This window comes from Crocodylus porosus, unplaced genomic scaffold, assembly GCF_001723895.1.
Source record: "Crocodylus porosus isolate Cpor-Errol unplaced genomic scaffold, CroPor_comp1, whole genome shotgun sequence".
Classification (NCBI taxonomy): Eukaryota; Metazoa; Chordata; order Crocodylia; family Crocodylidae; genus Crocodylus; species Crocodylus porosus.
In genome coordinates this window covers 47902536-47926961 of record NW_017728949.1, presented here as the reverse complement: position 1 = coordinate 47926961, position 24426 = coordinate 47902536, and the positions used below count along the sequence as shown (strand labels likewise).

Sequence of the window (24426 nt, the reverse complement as noted above, 5' to 3'; positions counted from 1 at the left end):
GCAACTGGAGAACAAAGGAAGAGAGAATTAGGTCTTAAATATAATTAAATTAAAATTAAATTCAAAAACAAAAACAGGACTTTCTTACACAGGGTAGGTCCAAATGGGGGAAAAAGAAGGCGTTACCTTAACACAAGTAAGCTTAGGTTAGCTATGAAAGTAGCTATCATGATTAAAAGTGAAGATGTGGGAACACAGGCTTCAGCATGGGTAAGCAACCAGGGCACAAGTCTTCAAAGACCTATGCAAATTGTTCTTCGCTTCCATTATCTGTGCTAAACCTTGATTGCACAAGTAGTTATTCTCATGCGAAACTTCAAGCACACAATCTTTCTGTGGTAGACTTATATCTTTAGATGCTTAAGAGTCATAACTCAATGCATAGGGAATGTTGTGGCTTCTTAAATTAAAGTTCAAACCGGTTAGGACCAGTTTAGGTAAAAAACAACATAATCTAGAAACTAGTGACAGAAATACAGAGATTGCATATTTTGCTATCATGAAGTTCCCTCCCAGCAAGACAAGAGGACTTGCCCGAACTCCCAGGGCACTTCCTGAGGCCAGCCCTGATGTGGCTTAGAGAGGGGCAAGAACAAGCCCTAGTTCTATCCTGCTTTCAGAGTCTAACTCTTTGGTCCATCACCTTCACTGGTTCTCTGTACCCCTGATTCAAAGAGCTGGCATCCAGTTCCGCTCCTGGGAAAGGGACTCCACCTCCTGCTGAGAAGAGTAAGTGCAACTTGATGTTCCAAGCAGCAAATAGCTACACTTCCATAAAGGCATTTATTGGGGCAAAAGACCAGCCAGAGATTCCTTGGCTCTCCTCCAAAGGAGTTAAGCAGTTCCTCTGTCCCTAGTCCAGCACACAGAGACCAGAGAACCGGCAATGACTGCTTTGCTGATCTCTTTCTAGTTTACCCAGTCTTTGAGCCCCAAAGCTCCTCTGCTGCCTACTCATAATTTACAGATACTTCAACCACTGTTGGAATAAGTATTAGACTCCTCTCCCAAGCCAAACACTTTTGTTCACACTCCACTCTCCATCGTTACTCCAGCCTCCTGGATGTCATCTCATCTTTGTTGCATGCATCAACAAAGCTATTAAGGTCTGTTGATGTTAGAGGTCCATCTAGTCTTGTCCTACATATAGGCAGATCTCTTGCTTCACTGTCTCTTAACCCACTCCTTCCCCATGCATTGGCTTTATGGGTAAATTGAAGCATGCAACACCATAACATGAACCCAGTTAACATAGACATTCTAATATAATAGAAGGGCTTTGTCTGTCTGTCCATAATGCTCTTGGAATGCTGCAATTGGTTACTGAAACAACCAATTGGAGTGCTCCAAGAGCGTTATGGACAGCAGGCAGCAATGCAGTGAAGTGCCGCCATAACAGAGGGGACAGAGCAGGTGGCGGGGCAAGGCCCTGCTCCCTGGAGGTGGTGTCATGGGATGCTGGCAGAGGGGGATGGAGGGGACAGTGTGGCAAGCTTCTCCCCCTACACCTGGGAGGTGGTGGCAGCATAGTAGCAAGCTTTCCCCACCCTCCGCCCCCATCCTTGACAGGCAATTTGTTTGTATTACAATAAAAAAAACTTCTAGTTCACCACAGCTGCTAAGTGCTACAAGAAAGGGGGAAGAGAAAGAAAGGGGGAAAGAAATTACTGTGCTAAATAGCACAAAAAGAAATGGAAGGTGAAAAAATAAAACGGGTTAGTGACAAGTCACTTGATCAGACAAAAGAGGTTTTAGAATTAAATATTTATAGCATTTAATGAATAAGTTTCATACCATCTAGCTCTCTGAGATTTAAGAGAACTGTTATCAACTTAGGCTTTAGTCAAGGGACTTATGAGTAAAGAGGCATAATTTGTAAGGGTAGACTTACATTTAAGGTATGGCATCTGACTACAGAGTTTAAAAATTTTTCTACAAAAGAAAAAAAAAATCACCGTCATGCTGATGGTTACATATCTGGTAAAAAGGTAACATTATTCTCTAAACCTGTAGTATCAGACAAATAATGCAATAGCCAAAGGATGGAGAATATCAATTATCCATCACATATCCACACTTTCACCAGCTCCTTTAGTATTGTTGGTGGGGTGGGGTGGGGTGGAGAACTTAAGAAAATAATTGAGATAAGCGCACATGCTACACAAATGTGGAGGCGGGGGAGAAGTAAGGACATACTATAGCCATAAATGAAGGATGGGAATATGTAACTATGTTCTTTCTCTACTGAAAAAAAAAACACAGTTGACAATTTCTTCTGTGATTCAAAATAAATCTGCTGTCTCCAATTCAGCACCATGCTCAGTGAAGCTCACATAGTAACATACTGATTTCTGGTTCCATAAAGCATTTTTCCGTTTGGTTTAAATAAACAAACGGACCAAAAAAAACCACCACACAGTGAAAAATGGATTCCTCCAAAATATACCATAGGTGTGGTCAAAGACATCAACAAAAATGAAGTGGCACTAAAATTTATAAACATGTGTGCTTAACAGAACAGAATTCTTTGCACATATCTGTGCAATTAACATTTTCCAAGGCTCAAAGAATTATTCACCTAATGATTGTAAGAACAATTTTATAGACATGTAGTACTTTTAGAAAATGTTAAAAGCATAGAAATTTTTTCCCCATAATCATTGTGTATGTTGTAAAATGACAAAAATAGTTAAAAAAAAAAAAAAAAAAAAAAAAAGCAACAGAGGGTAGGTTGTACAATGTATTTTCCTAGAAGCCTGTCAAGAAGAAGTGAGCAGGGACATAAATTTTGCAGACAGAAGGAACAGTGTTAGATATTTTTTACCCTACCATTTTGTTTAAGTTTTCCTAAGGGCTGCATCACTGTAAAGCCCACAGGCTCCCTGGATTTGCTAAATCAGCTCTTTTGCAAGTTAAGTATACCCAATGGCAGTCACACATGGGCATATCATGAAGTGACATTCTACCACTTGCCTAGTCAGTTCTTTTTGTGCAATTGTAGGGAACAGATGATTAAACTGGGCAAGAGGTTGGCTCTCATGAGCACTTCACAGAGCAAGACTGTCAAATTCAATTCCCTGCCTGCTCAGAGGAAACACGGAAGAAGCCAGATTAAATGCATCTGAGCACAGTGTTTTAAAGTCAAATATGAAGTGCAGGACTCCTTCATCCCCATCCCATCCTGATTACACATCACTTTTATTGTAGGGAACTCACGCATGAAATAACAGGACCAAAGTCTCTCGCTACACCTAACTTGCATAGCTGGCTGCAACAAAATTGAGTGAAGGCAATAGACTTCTGGTCCATGCCAGCTTGTTGTTTCCATTTAGAAGCAGATGCACTGTGTAAACACACAGGGGAGTACTTCCCTTCCTTATCATTCCAGCAGCAGAAAGGAAGGGAAAGGATAAAAAAAACATTTATTTGGTCAATTACCTGATGGCGACCAGGTCTTAAGATGCTTTATAACAATTACTTCTTGCAACTGTAGCATAAATGGTGAGCTACAAATGCCTGTCTTATCCAGGTAACAGGTCAGAAGGCACATTATTTAACAGGGAGTCAAGAGCATAAGCTTGTCCCACCCCTTTCTAACATCTGCTCCTCCTACATTCCTCTGACATGAATCAGAAGCATCAGACAATATTGTCTCTGAAACTTCTGTGCTCACCACTTCCCCAGGAAGGTCACCACTGAATGGTCAAGACAAAAACAAAGGGACTGGGGGAAAAGCAAAGCGCAAAACTGAGTTCTTAGGAAACTTTCTTGTGACTTACAGGGAAAAAAATCTAGTAGAATATCAGATTAAAAATAAAAGGATTTGAATGTTCAGCCTGCTTGTTCTTTTAGAGAGATTAATTTATATACTTTCCTGTGGGGCAGTTGAAGAAAAAAGTAACTGCCCTGAGAACCCATGGAAAGAGGAAGATGGGCAAGCTCATTTATCTTGTACCACAAAAAAGTCACCATTCCATTCAGTTTTACCAACAGCTGCTTGCTTTAAATCACTGCAAGACTCCAGTTCCCCAAAATGGTATGGTAATAAATATTTGAATTAAGATGCAATTCAAATCCATCTCATCCATACAGTACACGGAGCATTATAATGTAGCCTTGATTTTCAAGAGAACACAAGGTTCTGAACATTGTTCTTCCTTCCCTCGTGTCTTGCAACCCATCTTTCCATACAGCCTCAATACAGGAAAAAAAAACAGATTCATTCAAACCGGGAACACTGAATATGCTACAGGCATAGAGAAATTAAAATATATGAGCAAATCTAAATTATCCTGAACCAATAAAGCAAATGTGACCAAGCCCATATACAACCACAGTACTCAAGGCTTTTTACAAGTAGGTTTTTCAGAGAGCCCCACATCAGCAGAACTATTAGGCTCGTTGCCACATGGGGACAAGAGGAGGATTCCAAGTACTCCTGCAGTGGAAAAAGTGCTCCTAACCTCTTGGTGTAAACCGGTTTGGGAGAGGAGTCTAATACTTGCTTTGGCAGTGGTTGAAGCATCTGTAAACTATGAGTTGGCAGCAGAGGAGCTTTGGGGCTCAAAGACTGGGTAAACTAGAAAGAGATCAGCAAAGCAGTCATTGCCAGTTCTCTGGTCTCTGTGTGCTGGACTAGGGACAGAGGAACTGCTTAACTCCTTTGGAGGAGAGCCAAGGCACCTCTGGCTGGTCTTTTGCCCCAATAAATGCCTTTATGGAAGTGTAGCTATTTGCTGCTTGGAACATCAAGTTGCACTTATTCTTCTCAGCAGGAGGTAAAGTCCCTCTTCCAGAAGTGGAACTGGATGCCAGCTCTTTGAATCAGGGGTACAGAGAACCAGTGAAGGTGATGGACCAAAGAAGAGTACAGAACAATCTTCATGTAATCACTTTTGGAGAGTGTCCTGCCCAGCCATTCAAACCCGGCAAACCCAGAAAGGCACTTGGTGAGACCTGTCTCTAGCAGTCCTTGAGACAGACTATGGGGAAATCCCCCAGAACAGCTTCACTGCTATGTTTATGGGATTGGGGTCTGTAAGCAAGAGCACATAAGCAGGCCATACTCAGGGAAGTAGCTCTCCAAGGCTGAGTACAGATAGTTAAAAAGCCCAAGGATAAATCCATTCAATCTTCATAGGTTAGTCTAAACTGCATAGATTAAACCAACAAGCAAGTGAACAGACATACACTTTTGATTGTGTAAATGCAGCCACATGCCTGCAGTGGCTCAGGCCAGAGGCTGGGAAGTGCTAGAACACACCTCCCTGCTCGCTTGGCTGGAACAGACAGCTTGGGTCAAGGCTAGCCCACCCAACCTGCAAGGGAGGGGTTTGTGGAGGAGGTGCACAGCATCCTGAGATCCTGGGGGGCTACAAGTTAATGTGAATCTGGAGGGGCTTTGGGATAGAAGTACAATAAACCGATTTAACCGATATCAGTTAAGTCTAATGCTACATCCATCCAGGTTTATCTTAGACCAGTTTTGAAAAACTGTTAAGAAGCAGGAGGAAACAAATCAAAGAAATCAAGCCCCCTAAACCACACTCAGCCACATAAAGACTAGAGGACAGAAACAAAAAGAATGAGTTTCTTCCAGCAGAATGAGACGTTTTGTATTGCAACGACAGCAATTTTTCACAATGCTCTGTCTATATCAGCTGGAAGGAGACAATGTTATCAACCTCATTCAGACTGATGTTGAAGACCATAAAATGTATTTTAGTTTACATTCAATTAGCTTATAGTCTAAAAGCTATAGTGCTTCAAGGAAAAGCAAGGACGGACGGACGGACACTTGTTCCTTACAACTGGATAAGGTTTCCTTCACTTTAAGAATTAAAAAGGAAAAATAACCCACATCATTTTGTTGGATGTATTCCCTCTGCTTAAAAGATTTAGCAAAATCCCATTATATACAAAAATGTGACAAGTGTGCACACATGCCCCTCCCTTCCATGCCCTCCCTCACCAAAAAGTAGTTACAGACTTTGAATTAAGCTTTCTCCTTATAGCAAAGGATTTTAAACGTTTGATATTTTAGAGGAGCAATCCCAGATGGTCAGGAATTATACTTTTATTCAGAAAGAAGATACAGTCCTTGTGAACAAAAATTTAAAAAAAAACAACAGCAAAACAAAAAAATCTGCCCAAACGATGCAACTTTAAACTAAGCCGCAACTTGACTTGGAACAAAAATCTAGCCCTTCTGGAAAACTGTCTTTTCTACGATAGTTTCTGTAACAACCTAAGCTTGCAAATAAGTAGATGCTTCACACACACCCCTTCTAAATGGCCTGTTTTCTGTAAATATACAAATTAAATCATAATAAAAACACAACCACAAAAAGTAGGGATTTGAATGATACTGCAGCAAAAAAAACTGCTAGCCCAGACTTGACTAATGCCTTAAGAAAGAAATCCCGCTCTCCACAGCCACATGAGTAATTTCAATGTAGTCACTGAGCTATTCCTAAGAATAGGCATACATACCTCACCTGCTCTGCAATTAAAGAAGATCCTTAATTGCACTTAACTTGTAGGCTCCGAATGAAAGAGATTAATGAATTTTGATACACCATAAACATCTTCAGATAAAGTGAGATATTCATAGAAAGAAAAGACCAAAAGCACAAAACCATTACAACAGCAAAAAATTGTTTCATTATAAAAACTTGTCAGATGTACTTCAAAATGTATAAAACTAAGCCCTCCCTTGGCTGAAGAGATGCATGTCAGCTTTCAAATGACTAGAAAAAGAGGAGTTTTAATATTAATGGAACAACATTGGCATCACTCTCTACAGAGGTTGGTTGTCTCCACTGCCATCTACAGAAAAGGAGAGAAAAAAAACAAACCCTTATCAGTAGCATAAATGGGTGAGGGGGAGTGCTATCAGTTGCAGGTGATTGACACCACAAAATCAGCACTGGCAGGAGATGGCACTGCCCTGTGCACCATGGTTAACCCAGGTTCAGAGACTGCATGGTATAGGGATAGGAGGGAGTGTACGGGGGCAACTATGCAGCAACAGGGAAGCTGCTGCACCTAGATACAGCTGCAACTCAGGCCAGAGAACAGAGCCACTGTGGCTAGGAACAGACATTCAAAAAGCCTGAGCTTGAATTGATTCAATCTTTGCAGGTTAGTTTAACCTGACTAGGCTGAACTACTTTGAAACTGGACAGGCATTCTTTCTGGACTGAGGAAATGCAGGCACATTCCTGCAGTGGCTCAGGCCAGAAGCCAGGGGGCGCTAGAACAGCCCTCCCTTCCCTTCCCAGGCAGCTGAGCTGAGGGGGGCATGGCCAGGCTCCAGCAGGACTCTCTCATTAGGGAGGACTGCCTGCCTGGCTTTTCCCCAACAGGTGGGAGTGTTGCCAGCCCCCAGCCCCTGGTTAGCACTCTGAGGTATGCAGGGTGTGTGCAGTGCATGCATCTCTTGATGATAGGAGCTTTTCAATCTCCCTCCCTGCTTGTTTATACTGTCTGCAGCAAACTGACAGGCTAGGGGGGGGCGGGGGCTGATAAAGGTCTTTATCACTTGATTAGCAAAACAATAGCCTCTCCCCACATTACTTCAAACTTCTTAAACAACTTACCCTCTGACCTGTTGGTTAGCCCTAAGTGGTCACTGTTCTGTCTGCTTCTCAGTGAAGTTGGAGAGAGACACTCAGAGGCACCTATGGGCACTAGCTAGCATATCACATGCTGGCTATGGTCCCTGCTGTGGGAGAGAGGAGGCAGGGATCTCTGCTTAAGCAGCAGCAGGAGGGGATGGGGGGGTAGGGGGAAGCCAGCAGACCCTGCTCTGCCTGCAGGTCTGTGCTGAACTCCAGCCAGGGAACAGAGGGGAGGGGCCAGGCCAGCCCTGCTGTGAAGCAGAGAGCCCTGCCCAGCCCAGAGAGCATGCTGGGATGCTGGGGGAGTCTGGTTCATCTTAAACCAGCACAGGGTCTGGAACAGACACTGCATAAACAGGTTTGAAAAAAAACCTGACTTAACTGATTTAGTTCAAACTGGTTTATGTGCACTGAACATCTGTTCTGTTACTGGTTTGAACCAGTTTCTGATCACTTAAACTGATTTGTGTGTAATGTCTGTCCATATCCCATTTGTTTAAACTAACTGCAAAGACTGAATTGATTCAGCCTTGGGCTTTTTGACAGTCTGTTCTTAGCCAAAGTCATCCAGCTCAGTTCCTCTCAAGTCAGGATAATTCCTGACTCAGCCATTCTAGCCAAGCTTCTGTCTAACCTGCTCTTGAAAACTTTCAAGGATGCTGATGATGATTCCACAACTTCACATACCTTGTTTCAATATTTGACTACCTTCATAGTCAGAAAGCTCTTCCTAATACAAGTTATTCCTGTGACTTTTTGAAATTTAATTATACAAAACAAATACATTTGTCCCTGGAAAAGGCACAAATTCAGATAGCATTCTTTTCTACAGTATGGTCAGTAGCTTTTAAATAAGCTTATAACATAGTAAAAAGAAACTCAAGTTAAGACAACAAAATAAATCTAGCAACTAGTCCTGCCTGACCGTTCATCTCCAGGGATCCTGGTATTCTTGGATGAAAAAAAATCCACACTTTCAAATTTAAAAATATTAACCCAAAATCCACATATTTCTGTAATTAAAATGAAATAATTGCATTTTAATCTCAGAAAAATGTGAGTTTTGGGGGTTTTTTTAAATTTGAAAATTGAGGACTTTTTTTCTCCCCCCCAAATCAGAAAAAAACAAACAAACCAGGATTTCCATATCATCGCCACATCCAAAACTTTCTCCAATACCTCTCTTCAGCATACTAGATGTCTACAGTATCAGATCCATCACCCAGGATCAAAAACTGAAAGTTACTCTGACCCCTTTCTAGGTCCTCATGTCCACATCTTGTAGACTCTTAAAAAACAAAGATATAGTCTACAATAATCTTTTCTATACTTATCCTCAACCTGAGAGCTAAAGGGGTCTATATACATGCTCTGGAGTGGAGAAGGGGGCACATTAATTAGAGTGGCTCTTAGAGGCACTGTAAATCACCCACAGCGTCATGTGTTTTCAGTGTACTGCACTTCAAAATGGCAGCAGGAGTGCTTTAACTAAAGCGCCCCCACCATCATTTTGAAATGCGGGGACACTAAAAATACAATACAGAGGCTACTAGAGCGCAGTAATTAGCACACTCCAGCAGAATCAACCAAGTCTGCTCTGACATGCTCATTAGCATGGATTGGAGCAGAGATCCTTCACATGTATAGGTGCCCAGAATGCCTCCTAGATGAACTAGGACACCTTTACCAGCCTTTTCTAAGGCTTGATAGGTGCCATTTCTACCCCCCCCCAATCACATCTATTCAAAATACTGCAGCAAAAAAGCTTTCTACCATCACTTCAACAGCCAAGTGCACTCTCACTGGCCTTTCTTTTTTAAAAATAAAAAATAAAAAAAAACTGTTTGCTTTCATTTTCAAGTTCCTTGGAAGTGTATCATTCTCCTCATTCAGCCATGAGAGATCAACTCCTACTCCCGAGCTGCCGGTGCTGCCAGCCTCCACTGCTTGGCAGCTAGCACCAAAAGGTGCGTTGGGGGGAGAAAACAAATAAAAAGCATCCTCACGTGTTATTCCTCATTCCTGTGAGGAGCTTCTGCTAAGCTACCCATCTATCCCTCCTTCAAATCTCCTCTACTGTGACATCTATGGAAAGCTTGAGAATACTTTGACTGATGATATACTGTGCCTACTGCTTATTCTACTGACCAGTACTGTCTTGTTGCTTCCTTGTGCTCTCTAGTGTCAGTCTCAATCTGCTGTCTTGTTTTATACTTCTAATCAAGGGCAGGAGGTCACATTTTTCCTGTACTTTTAGAGTACATTCCAAAATGGGGTCATGGTGCACAACTACTGTTTCCAGAAGTAATGGCAATACAAGTAATAAATCCATCATTTACTAAAGATCCCAATTCCAGAGAGGAGATCTTAAAAGCACTAAAAACTAATTTCTAACCAGATATAGCAAGCAGCCACACACACACACACACACAGAGCGACAACAAAATTTGTCCCCAGAACAGATCAACTGAATTTCCCTAACACATTCCCTATTATTGGGTTCAGGAGAAAAAAAAAAAAAAAAAAAAACCCAAAACACTAGTTAATACAATATGTTTGCTAAATTTCAGTTCACCATTTTTAACTTTTTCATGACATAATTCTTTGTCAAAGAAGAAAGGGTGTAAAGATTGAAAGGGGGCTGGGTGCAGGGAGGATAAAATCTGATCCTCTCTTTTTAAGACATGAAAAAGCCACAAGGTGGCACTGCAGCTAGATCATTCTCTAAATGGAAGTCAGAACTGTTTCTTTCTACGCAAAATTTAAAGCTTAGCCAATTTCTTTCATATAAATCTCATGTAGCATTAATTTCTGTCCCCAAATGTTTTGAGAGATACTAAATAGCCCTAGAATAAAAAGCACAGAGGTGATGAAGTGTAAATACATTCTAAAATAAAATCGCATCATTCATGAATTATGCTAAAGTATTGCATCAAAATGAATAGTGGCAAATTATCCAGTCACTAAAACAAGTTGAAAAAGGAGTTTTACTTTGCTGTAGGACATTTGCTTTGAATCAACAAAAACTTTATTATACAACAAAAAACCCTAGTAAAAACATTTCAGTTGTTCATTTTTGTGCAATAAACACTCTCTCCCTCTCAAAATCTGCTCTAATTATTAATACTGAAATGGCAGCAAGTCCAAACAGAACCACTGGGGTAGATAGGAATAGGGAGAAACAGAGTAAAGGTTAACAACCCTTAGGAAATGAATAGTTAGCCTAGAATAGTAACAGTTGTAGGTACCTGACACACATTACATTTAATCTCACCTTAAAGAGTAACTTGGCCATACATGCAAGTCAATTTAAGGTATAATAAGAAAGTAAATGGGCCAACAAGTTATTCCATAATACTCTATAACACTGACATGGAGTCAAGTTTGCTCTTTAAAAAGTTTCCACATATAGTGTGGTATAACTTTGTGGCTTGTTTGTATCACCAATAAAACAGATGGCAACCTATGCTCCAGGACTTGTCAAAACCCTGTGTGCCACCCAGCTGGGCAGCATATGTGGTTTTAGAGGTCCTGGCATGGGTGGTGTCTCAATCCCTGGGTCCCCAGTCAGACCCAAGACCCCCACACCTGGGGATGAATAAAAATGTTGTGTGCCAGCCACCTTGGTGGCACATGGGGTTTATACAGCTCTCAGTTCACAGGGAGCTATAAAACTCGGTGCGTCACCCATCTGGGCAACACACATAGTTTTATACCTTCCTAGGCCCCAGAAGCTGTAAAACCATATGTGCCACCCAGCTGAGTGGCACACAGGGATGCTGGGGTCAGGCTCCAGCAGCTAGGGTTTTCAGAGTTGACTGATTGTCAGTTGTAGCCAAGGGCCAATTTGGTTCCCAGCGCCAGCTAATAACCAAATGGCATCTTGGTTCCATCTTGCTGGTGCAAGGACAGCCTAGACTCATGATTCCTTCAACCCTTTCACCAGCAAGTAAGGCATAATTGGGATCTAATCTCCGATCCCAAAAATCGCACATCCTATCATGCATGCATGGATGTCCAATTTAAAAGTAAACACATATGATTATAGGAAAGTAGGGCTGACACAAACCTTACAAGACAGGTTTGGCCTGGATTAAACCATCTCAGCCAAGCACCTGTCCAACCTGGCCTGGAAATACTTCCAAAAATGGAGATTCCACCATTTTCCTAGGTAGCCTGTTCTGATGTTTGACAACCCTCAGTCAGAAAGTTCCTCCTAATCCCCAGACTAATTTTCCTGTACTACAATTTGATGATACTGCTCCTCATCCCGTCCCCTACAGCCACAGAGAAAAGCCCATCTACAGAATCTCTCTAAATCACCTTTTAGGTATTTGAGGATTGTTGGTATTTGGGGATCAAAATCACCCCTCAGGCTTCTCTTCTCCAAACCAAGTAACAACATCTCTTTCAGCCTTTCCTTGTAAGCCATACAATCATAGAAAGTATAGAAAGCTGCTATTTAATCCCCCCTTCAGTCTCCACTTCTCTAAACTAAATAAGCCCAGTTCCCCTAGTCTTTCCTCCTAAGTCATGTGCTCCAGCCCCCTCACCATTTTTGTTCACCTCCACTGGACTGACTCTCTCCAATTTGTCCACATCCTTTCTGCAGCAGAAGGCCCAACACAGAAAACGGTACTCCACATGTGGCCTCACCAGTGCTTAATAGGGGGGAATAATCACTTCCCTTGACCTACTGGCAACACCTACCAGTGCAGTCCAGGATGCCATTAGCCTTCTTGGCAACAAGGACACACTGCTGGCTCATATTCAGCTTATTGTCCACTGTAACCCCCAGGTCTTTATCTGCAGAGCTGTTGCCCAGCCAGTCAGCCTCCAGCCTGTACTGGTACATGGGGCTGTTCCATCTCAAGTGCAGGACTTCGCATTTGTCCTTGTTGAACCTCATGAGATTTCTTTTGGCCTCCAATTTGTCTAGGTCACTCTGAATCCTAGCCCTACCCTCCAGCCTATTTACTAGTCCCCCCAGCTGGCTGTCAGCTGCAAACTTGCTGAGAGTGCACTCTGTGCCATCCTCCAAGTTGCTGAAGAAGACATCAAACAAAATCTGCTCCAGGACCAACCCCTAGGGCACTCCACTTGATACTGGCTGCCAACTAGACATCGAGCCATTGATTGCTACTCTGAGCCCAATACTCCAGACAGTTTTCTATCTATCTTCCAGCCCATACTTCCTTAGCTTGCCTGCAAGAATGCTGTGGGCGACCATATAAAAAGCCTTCCTAAAAATCAAGGTACATCACATACACCGGTGTCCCTGCATCCAGAGCCAGTCACCTTGTCAGGGAAGGCAGTCAGGATGGTCAGACATGACTTGCTCCTGGTGAATCCATTCCGACTGTTCCAGATCACCTTTTTCTCCTCCAAGTGCTTAGAAATTAAGGGTGTCAAATGGGGCCCTCAGGTTGGATCCAGCCATGGAACTTCATGTTCTTACTATGAGTCTCAGACTGACCTCACACACTGCATGTGGCCTGATCCAGTCTGGCGTGTAGGCTGGACCCAGTTCAGCAAGTGCTACACACAGCACAGGGAGTTTGGTCTGGGGTACAGGCTGCTCTGGGGGGACTGGTATGGTTTGAGCCTCAGCAGAGCCAGTGCTGAAGGCCAGTTCAGCTGGGTGCTGCAGGTAGCACATGCCTCATGCTAGCCCCGTGCCGCATACAACGTGCACTACTGGTTTGGAACTGCTCACCATGTGTAGCATACACTGGTTCTGCTCCAGGCAGGGCTTGTTCTGCATGATAGGATACATGGCTGGGTCTGACACAGGGCACATGCTGCATCCAGTGCCCTGCTGAATCAGCCCTGCATGCTGGCTCCAGAGCACACCGATGGCCTGAGGCCCCATCTGGACCAGCCCCAAAGCAAGTATGCAAGGACAGCCTAGCACAGTGCCACATGCAATGTGTATCTTAAACCCTCTGTGCTGCACACAGTGCCCATGGTGCCATGTCCAGTCCATGCACTGCATGTAGCACAAGCTTCTGAGTGAAGCCAACACATGCTACATATAGGGCTGGACCGGGAGTGAGAGCTGCACACAGCACAGGGTTCGTGCAGTATATGGTGCCCCACCAGACTGGCCCTGTGCACTGGTTTTAGTGAGTGGCTCCAATCTGACCCACAGACCAGCCTAGAGACCCTCACCCTCCACTTGTGGCGCTGGATAAGTTGAGCACCCCTGCCTTAAGTCATGCTTCCCAGGCCCCAATCATTTTGGCCCCTCTGTACTAGACTTCTTACAATCTGTCCATATCCTTCTTGATGTGTAGGGCCTAAAACTGGATAAAGTACTTAAGGTGAGGCCTCACCAGTGCTGAATAGAGTGAAAGAATCACTTCCCTTAATTCTCAAGTGGCACTCCAGTATATTGTTAGCTCCCCCCCACCCAGCAAGACCATACTGTCGTTGCCCAATTAAAAAAAAAGAGAGAGAGATGACTGGAGTACAATAATTAGTCTTTCCATTGCATGTTGTTTCCAAATCTACTACATTCAAGCTAAGAATGCAAAATAAACATCTATTATTATTTAAAGGGGGAGAGAGGTACTGATTTCCACTAATTTAAAAGAGACCAAATTTCCAAAACAGGTTTGCAGACCCATTCAATGAATCAGTTATTTTCCTAATCTAATAAGTTATTTAAAAACTACATATGCATGACTTTAGTGACTTGAATACACAGAACATTTTCCAATTTGATTAAAAAAAATTATCCTTTGCTGCTATTCCACTTTTGCTTGTCAAAGCATTTCATACACAAAACGATAACTATAGCATCAACTTCTAGCAATGACTACTTAATACTCTGTTTAAATCAAACTTACATTTTTGCCCAGTTACATCATTTTATGAATTAGATCAGCTCATGTACCAACTATTTCTATTTTTCTTAATCCAGAGGGCAGTCATCGTGACAAGGAAAATCTTTTTTGTCAAAGAAAAATTCCAAAGCTCATTGCTAACTGTGCTGACTGCCAACTAGAAACTGTACTTAATTCTCTTATATTAAGCTTTGCAAGAAAATCTCTTAGCTAAAAGTGTGTGCATGTGTATATGGGGATGGTGGGGCCTTTCCTTAGTTTTAAGAAATACATATAAACTTTTATATCCATGGTAGTTGGAGAATTTATGCTTAGACTTCTGGTTACGTTTTATGTAGTGAAATGAGCATGGTAATTAGAGAAATACACTATTTTTTCCTGCTTTCTGTGAAACAAGGAGAAGTGTGAGAAAACATAACATCTTTAGCTACAAAGACCTCCAAAATATGTTTGCACACAACCCAAGACACAGTATTTAGGATTGACTGATTTGGGGGATTTTTGATAGCTGCTTATAAGAATTTGTACTCAGTTAAAATATTTTATATGAAGCCTGTAACTGCAAGTTGTAAGTTCACTGCAAATGGTAGATGGTTAACCATTTCCTTATCGAAAATAATTTCTTCTGTAAGAACTATAGAGCTTTCAAACTTTTAAAAAGTTGGGATGGTTGGAAAAAGTTGGTGGCTACAAGGTTGTGTTTCTTAATAGGGTTAATTTTGATCATTTTTCAGTCTCACCCTCTACCCCCTGACCTTTGCCACTAGACGTACCTTTTCTTGCCCCCAGAAGTACTCTAGAACCAGAAAAATACCAAGTTAGAGTTTAAATATAAAACATCTACTACAGCATTCATTACTTTGATTTCAAAAAAGTATTCTTGTCCTGATTTACTTGCATTTGCATAGTGTACAGAGAGGTGATTGCATAAGACTTAAAATGAAGTCTTACTCTTGTATATTGTTGGGGGAGTATGGGAGGTATAGCTCTTGGGGGGCTGTGAGTGGGTATGTATGTGTGGGAGTTATAAGGGTGGATAGGTGTGGGGGAGCATGTGGGTGTTCGTGTGGAAGTGTGAGGTGTAGGAGGGTATGGGGTTTGTGGAGCGCTGTGCAGGGTGTGCATGGGGGCAGGTATAGGCACCCACAGCCCCTGCCACCAACAGCACCAGGCCATAAGACCTCGGGGGACTCAGGGCCCGCGGCAGGTAGAGCCCCTGCCAGCCTGGGTTCAGCACTCCTGCTGCCCTTGGCCCCAAAGCAGTGGCATGAGCCCTGTGCTCCCGCTGCCACTTCTCCCCTCCACCTGCCACCGCTGCCCTTTTCCTACCTTCCCTCTCACCACCACTTCCCCATCCCTTTCCCCCTTCCCACCACTCTGGTATCACATGCTTCCTGGCTGCATGGCACAGAATGCATAATGCATCAGAAGCTGGCCTGAAAATGGTGGTGGCAGTGATGGCAGGGGAGGGGAGGAGAGGTAGTAGAAGCATGGGACACGGGCTGGCAGAGGCTTTGTGGAGCTGAGCCAGCTCCCCCCCTCTCTTGCTGACACAGCCCTGCCCAGCTCCATAGAGCCCCTGCCAACCTGGGCCCCATGCTCCTGCCACTGCATGCTGCCCCTGCCAGGCTTGGTTGGCACCAATGTGGGCCCTGTGCTCCCACTACCCCGCCACCTGCTGCCACTGCCACTTCTCTGCTTTCCCACCTGCTGCTGCCACTTTTCCCCACCACTCCCACCTGCCCACCAGCCACTCTGGCACCACATGGTTCCTGGCTGTAATCGCCAGGACCACAGGACTCAGCAGAAGCTACCCTGGCTGGGGCCAGCCCCAGTCCAAGGTCTGGGGCAATTGCTGGGGGTTCTTCCCTTCCTGCTTGTGTTCTTACTGGGGTTTCACTCCCAGACAGAGGGAGGTGGGAAAACAGCCCCAGGGTTGCCAGGCCAAAAGTCCCTGCTAGGAACAGGCTTCTGGCTGAGCGCTGGGTGTAGGGCCAGGTGGGCCCTGCTGCTGCAGTTGCTGGGTCCTTCCACCCCTAGGTTCTGCCACAGGCTTACCCTGGGTCCTGCTGCCGCTGACACCTTGTACTCTTTGACAGCCAGCCAGGGCAGATAAAAATTAATTTTCTGAATTTTAAGGGACGCTGCAAGCTGGATAGAATGGCCTGGAGGGCTGGATCCGATCTGCAGGCCATATTTTGCCCACCCCTGACCTACGGTATACATAACAACAGCTAGTCACTAGAAATTTAAAAACTATAACATTATCTGTTATCTCAGGGACATTTGCTTTCATTTCTCAGCAAAAATAATCTAAAAAGTCATAACTGTCAGACTCCAAGTGTCAGCAAGTCTGCATTGAGGTCTGGCTTAGCAAGTATAAACTCAAGTCAAAATGTTCACAAATTTGATAAGTTAGGGAAATAAATAAAAAGCATCCTGAATTTTCAAAGATGCTGAAAATCTAGTACTGCCACTGGTGTTCTGACCCAACTATTAAGATGACATGGCTTACTGAATTCTGAAGAGAAAAAAAAAATAGGACAACCTGAGATACAATCGACTAATGGCTTTCACCAAAATGGCAAAATGCCCAATGAACTAGGGGAGTTATAAACAAACTGCATTGTAGGAAGAGTATGGAATCATTCATAGATAGGATATTATAGCAGTACTTATACAGCACGTGCAATTCAATGCAGTGACAAAAATAAAGATTCCTTCTCCCAGTTCCAGTTGCAAAAGAAACGTGCCAATCCTGAAAGCCTCATATTTTCTTCAAATATCTGGCAAGATGAAGATTTAATTAAAAGGACACAGCTAGCCCAAACAAATTCCTTATTAATATATTTCAACTAAAATCCAATAGAAGATGAAAATATAGGACATAAAATATATGCCGACAACCTAGATTTCACAGACATTAGGGCTGGAAGGGACCTCGGGAGATCATTGAGTCCAGCCCCCTGCCCAAGGGGCAGGAAGTCAGCTGGGGTCATAGGATCCCAGCAAGATAAGCATCCAATTTGCTCTTGAAGGTGTTCAATGTAGGTGCTTGACCCACCTCTGATGTCAGGCTGTTCCAGACCTTGGGGACTCAGACAGTAAAGAAACTCTTCCTTATGTCCAGCCTGAAATGGTCTTGCAGGAGTTTGTGACCATTCGACCTCGTCATCCCTTGGGGCGCTCTGGTGAACAAACGTTCCCCCAGATCCTGGTGGGAACAAGGTTTATCCCTTGATAAACTTATAGGTGGCCATCAGATCACCCCTGAGCCTACGCTTTTCCAGGCTAAAGAACTCCATGGCTCTCAGCCTGTTGTCGTAAGGTCTGTTTTCCTGACCTCTGATCATGCGCGTAGCTCTCCTCTGGACTCTCTCAAGCTTCTCCACATCCTTTTTGAATTGTGGAGCCCAAAACTGGATGCAGTACTCCAGCTGTGGCCTCACCAAAACCGAGTACAAGGGGAGAACAACGTCCTGGGATTTGCTTGAGAAACATCTATGGATTCAAGCCAGCGTTTTGGTTGCTTTACTAGCTGCAGCATCGCATTGCAGGCTCATGTTTATCTTGCAGTCAATGATGACCCCCAATTCTCTTTCTTCCATAGTGATAGCCAGTGTAGCACTACCGAGCCTATAAGGATGCTGCTAGGCTGAAGCCCACTAGGATAGTCAAAGCAATAACGTATAGCAAAGGTGCTGAATATTTTTCATTAAAAAAAGGAACGACCAGCAGCATGGTTTCCAATGCTCAAGTCCACAGAGGAAAATATTTAGTGATTGAATACATCCACCTACATAAAAGGCAGGAAGGGAGATTATCGGGATCAGTACCCACAGTATAATCAACTTGGTAGTGACCCGTATATCCATTGTGATCAACGCAAAATGTTCACCAAGGTGAAAAAATAAACTACATTAGAACAACAGGCACTTCGGGATTTGCAGAAGTGCTGAAGGTGGCCTTGGAAACTTCAATAGCAGTGTGATTTTAACATACGTATGAAATTCTTCAGTACACATGGATGCTTTGGGAAAACAGTTTTGTAAAAATAAGCTATTTTTATTAAATACAGCAGGAAATAGATTTTCATGTCCTCTGGGGAGAAGCAACAGTGAGCAAGTTCTGTCACATGCTCTCTCCCAGCCATGCCCGATGGGAACTTGCAATTTGTCTAATGTTTCAGTCTCTCATGCTCACCCACACACCCACCATGGGAACTTATGTTTTCTGGGTCAGTTGGCTGCACAACTGTGCTTTTGTTCTGCTTTTATAGGTCAGAAATATCTTCCTTAAGAAGTACGCTCAATTTATGAGAGATAAAAAAGACAACACAAAAGACAAAAATATTGGTATTACTAAGAACAGGATATACTGATGGTGTACAAGTTCATCACATGCACAGAGCTACTATTCAACAAAAGTAATAAGAATTTCCAAGATACGTTTAAAGTATAAGCATTACTAGCATACTATGCAAGTAGCTATCAGCATCATCCCCTGCTTGCGATGAATCCAAAAAAGGCTGTTACAGGTGGGATGTTTTCTTTCTTCTCTCTTCTAAGTAGCCAGGATCTTTTATCCAGCTGAAAGGCTTATTTACATGGGACAGAAAAAAATCCCAAAATAAATGCTTCACAGAAGGGTATGACTTCTGTCACACACAGTTTACAATCTTGATTTTAGACAAGATGCAGTGAGTGGACAAAATATGTTAAGGGCAAGAAGCCTGTTTGAGCCACCCATGAATTCCTGGATTCTACAAAATCTTATACATCTTCCTCTTAGGAAAGCTTTTCAGTTTCACCCTGACTAGTATCCAGAATGCATTTCGCCACATCTGTCCTCCTCTAGATACAGGAGGGCTGGGGAAGGGAAGATGGAGGGGAGGGGAGCAGTAGGGAGGCAGTATAGCTGTATTCTCTTATCAGACAGCCTTCTAAGGCTCTGGTTCCCACACTTCATGCTGTAAAAGTCTGGTTATAGTTCAGGGTTTTAAAATTCTAGTTGCATCTCCCATTTTTGTTCCTTACCAAACCTATTCCACCAGTCTCAACCTAGAAAGGAGTTGGTCCAGTCTAAAAGGCTTGCATACACCCACTTGTGAATTATTTATAATCCTGATTTTTTTCAGAGAAAGGAGGCATTTATTCTCCTCTGCTGGATCAAGCTGGGTGCAAGCATTTCCTTAAGCTCAGCAAGAAGATACTTCTGTTTTAGATTTCTGTCTTTATTTGTCACCTTGGCAATCCACCCCTTTAGGTTACATTTGAAATTGTTAAATATGCCGATTATCAATAGAGTAAGAACATGGGAGAAAGGATATGATCACATACTTAAAAACCCTGTAGTAATACATAAGGGCAAGAGGAGAGGTGGGGGGAAGGAGAAGCAGCAGCAGTGGGTGCCAAATTGCTGGGTGCTGCCCTATGCTATTTTACAATTGCTATTTGAGGCCAAAGGACCAGAGTTTTGAGAGTGTCCATTTTCTCCTCAATAGTGTGGCTTAGAATATTTGTAAAATGGAAAAAACTGTTAAAATGAAATCTTATATTTAAAACATGAGGAATTCCCTTTTTTTAAAAATGGAGATGATTAGCAGAAGAAAGTTACTTAAGTTTCATACAGCTTCAATTAATGCAACACAAATTGCATAATCTAGCAAACATTTTAATTTTTAGAATTATAACTCTAAACACATCAGTATCTCAAAATACTTGAGAAGTGAGGAGATAGTAGAAATTGATCTTCTAGGATGAAACTAATCATGATCTTTCCCCTTCTTGATCAATAAAAGATAGCCCAAATATGATGCCCTTCACTTCTCCCCAGGTATTTTAGAGTACGGTGACATGACATGACTAGATGTTTTTACTCTTAAATAATCTTGCTGGTTATGTAGAACTTCATCATAATGACACTGTAGCTCTTCTTGATATATACATTAGTTATATTTATTTATATGTTTAAGTGGGTATCATGGATGCAGCTTACAAGGATATCCACTTCCACACAGGGCAATCAGCTACCACTGTTTTCCATACAAAAGCAGAAACAGGAAAAAAAGGGGAAAATGATGTGGAAACCTACGAAGAGCTGAAGTCCAAGTCAGAGATTAATACACTGTTAAAATCATTTCACACCCTTGAATAGAACCTGAATATATTGCCATTCTATTTGTAACTTATTTGTAAAGTATAAATATAACTTCGAAACAAATTCCTGGTCCAAACTTACTCATAGCAAACAAAAATATTGAATTCAAACTAAAAAGGGTATTTAAGCTCAGTATATGAAGCTTTTACTCAATCCCCAGCCCACAAGGCAGATCTGGTCCTACTGGTCATGGCCCTACATACTAGGTCAGGTTCCCAGGGTCCCTGGAGCCTGATCCCAAATCACAGGGTCCAATCCAGCCCATAGACCAACCCCACACTGCTCAAACCCACAGGTCCACAAAATTGAGCACCCCTATTCTAGACCATTAGAGGGATTTCTACTAAAAACATGAGCAAAGGCAATGAGCTTGTAAGCTTTTATTTGTCCAATAGGAAAGAAAAAAGTTAGAGTTTAAAGCTTGGCTTGTCACTGGCTCTGCAATGCACCTGGTACACACTATCATGTGCTATAAATAACCAAAAATAAATACCTCTCTGCAGTTTGAGGTAAGAAGAGAAATAGGAGAGGTGTTCTTTTCCAGGTGCCAACCCATTTCCTCCCTTTCAATGCATTATAAAAGAAAAGAAAATTATCCCCGTGTGGTTTTCTTCACCAACATTCTGAAATAAAGAACAGGTAAGCAGTTCTACTCCATAGTTCTTATCATCAAAAGGGCAGGAATTAAAAGGTAGCCATGTAAAGGACTGAACTGCTGTTGTCACAGGCACCTCTCCTTGCACATGCATTAAGTTTCATAGTACTTGCGAAGACATCTGCAAGGAAATGAATTTAGACAGCCTAAAATAACAATTAAAAAGGAGGAATATAAATGAATAGGAGGAAAAAAAAACATCTTGAATGAGACATTTTACTGGATGGTATGATATACAGCAGAAAGCATATGAATGCATTTCTACCCTCCCTTTGCATACAAATGGGTGTTAAACCACCTTTAACTTTGGATTGCTCAGTTCTGAATATCTCTGTCACAACTCCTAGCAAGTACACAATAGTTTGCAATATGTAATTAAATGCTCTTCACCTTCCTCAAAAAAACTGTAGTTTAACAACTAGTTTAAAAACAAAAAACATCACTACCACATCCTTAATTTTGTGTGCTTGAAAATTTATACAAGTTTCTCTTGCGTGCACAAAATCGTTCTTTAGTAATATGGGGCTCAATCCTGGCAGCATGACCAATTATGTTTACTCTGAAGCAACAAGTTCTGTGTCAGTATGGCTCTCCATTAAAAGCAATGCAAACTCATCAGAATTGGACCCTTTGGTCTTAATGTTCATACAGTGTTGAAACAACTACATGCCACTTAAGTCATCTGCTTACCATGGTAACATATTTCTTTGTACTGGTAAAATGTGTTAAGTCTTAAACCAGACATTTAACCAAACCACCTCAAACTATGCAAAAGTACCACTTGGTATGATGCACATCTAAGATGTGAGGTGTTTTCAATTAACAGACTTGGCTCAGAAATGGGAAATATTAGACAGCAAATCTGCCTGCCAGTGTAAAGTGATTCCTTACATTTCCTAGCATTATATCCAACTAACTTAAACCCCCAAGAAGTAGAGTTCCAAAACCTGCAATTTCTCACTATCATGAAGTCTTTCCTAATAATTAATTAATATTTTAGAAGTTATTCTCATCCTAAAGTCTCCTTTTATCCCTGAGAACCACACTAAAAATATTTTGTACCAACTCGTAAGTTAAAGATGGTAAATTCTACACTGCCATTTTCAAACTGGATCCACGTGGTTTTATTCAGCCTACCTAGGGAACAAAGTGATATTCACTTGGCAACACTTCAAGCACTCTCCAACCCTTGACATACCAGTTTCATCTCTCTTACTTCTGCTGTTTCTTTGGAAATGAAAGACCAAAAAGGAAATGAGAAACAGGCTTTAGTAGTGCAGGTGCTACTTATTAGGTTTGCACTGCATGTTCAGGAAATATTTACTTCAGCTGAAAAGAGCATCAAAAAGTATTCTCTACTTTGTAGTATGATTCTTCTATTGAAATAGGAAGCAAACCACCAGCACAAATAAAATTAAGTTAAACCGTAATACCTTGTACATATTTTACACTATTTGAAGGAGCCTGCAGAAGACTCCTTCACATGCTGCTTTAAATCTGAACTTGTGGCACTGCCATCGGGCTGCATAGTGTGACTTTAAGGCTAGAGACAAAGCAGTTTGTGTGTAATGTCTAAGTGATCAGAAACTGGTTTAAGCCTGTAACAGAACAGAGTTCAGTGCACGTAAACCAGTTTTGAAATGGCTGAAACCGGTTTGAGATAAACCTGGTTGAATGTAGTATCAGACTTAACTGATCTGGCTCAAACCAGTTTATGTAATGTCTGTCCCAGATTCCTTCCTGGTTTAAGTTAAATCAGAGTCCTCCAGCATCCCAGATGCTTTGCAACCCTGGGTGGGGCTCTGCTCTCTGCTCCAGTCGAGCAGGGCTGGCCCTGCCCCTCTGCTCCCTGGCTGCAGCTCCAGCAGAGTCTGCAGGTACAGTAGCATCTGCCTGGCTTCCTCCATCCCCCAACCCAGCTCAAGCAGGGATTCCCCTCTCCCCTCTGCCTTACACAGACACTTCTCAGTATTAGCTAGCAGACCACATGCTGGCTATGGTCCATGCTGTGTCTGCTTAGGGCTTTTTGGAGCCAATTAACAGGTAGCTGGTAATGTCCCTCTGTTCCTTCCTAGGAAAAAAGGTTGTTTAAGAAGAGTTTGAATTAAATGAGAGGCTTTTGTTTTGTTTGATGGGCTGATAAATGCTAACAACTACCTGTGTAACTAACTCCCTACTGTGTAAATAAAGTGCTCTATTAATCAGCTCCCTCCTGGCTGATCCAGGAGGAAGGCAGGGGGGAACCCCTCCCTAATCAGAGTGTCCTGCCAAGGCTTAGCCACACCCCCTCCATCAGCTCAGCACTGTCAACAGGAAGGAAGGGCTGCCCCCAGCTTCTAGCCTGAGCCACTGCAGGTATAGGTTGGCATTTCTTCAGTCCAGAAGGGATGTCTGTACAGTTACAAACTAGTTTAGCCTAGCCAGGTTAGACTAACCTGCAAAGATTGAATCAATTCAGGCTCACACTTTTTGAATGTCTGTCCCTAGCCAGAATGTTCCCACATAAGGTTCCCCATTAGAAGACAGCATTTAAAGCCACACCATGCAGCCCAATGCAGGGTTGATATGTAAGGGTGCACTGATAGAGATTTTGGGGGCCAATACCGATAGCCAATTTTTAAAGGAGGCATATCAGCTGATACCGATCCAATTTCCAATACAGCATGGACAGCTATGTGCAGCTGGCAAGTTAGTTGTGGTGGAAAGGGGAGGGGGAGAGAAGGGGTGTGGTGGGGGTGCAGATCAAGGCCCCTGCAGTGAGGGAGGGATTGGGGCTGGGGAAAATGCTGCCCAGCCAGGGCAGGGTAGCTCCCACTGCTGTGCCCACTCCAGGAGGGCATGGGGTGGGGCGTGTGCTCCCAGATCTGCACAGGGCACAGATGGAGTGGGCTGCAGCTCCCTAAAAATTTCACTGTCGCCCCCTGTTGTTCCCCTCCCAGCACTGCCACAGCCCAGACGCCCCCTCCCTGCACTCACTGTGAAGATCCTGGCGCAGTCCCGGTCCCACTCCGGAGCAGCAGCCCACTCTGCCCACCCCCACATGGATCCGGGGGCACACACCCACCCCTGTGCCCTCCTGGAGTGCGTGCAGCAGTTGAAGCTTCCACCCCGACAAAGCCAGAGCTCCATTTCACGCCTCACC

At 42.9% G+C, this 24426-nt stretch overlaps 1 long non-coding RNA gene across 1 annotated transcript; it reads right to left on the bottom strand.

The window, feature by feature from the left end:
* Positions 1-9269: 9269 nt before the first annotated feature.
* Positions 9270-24054, bottom strand: LOC109322827. The gene is made up of 3 exons (XR_002104496.1): positions 23945-24054; positions 13776-13779; positions 9270-9282 (listed from the first exon to the last, which is right to left on the bottom strand). It is a non-coding gene; the product is annotated as an uncharacterized LOC109322827 (long non-coding RNA).
* Positions 24055-24426: the final 372 nt, after the last annotated feature.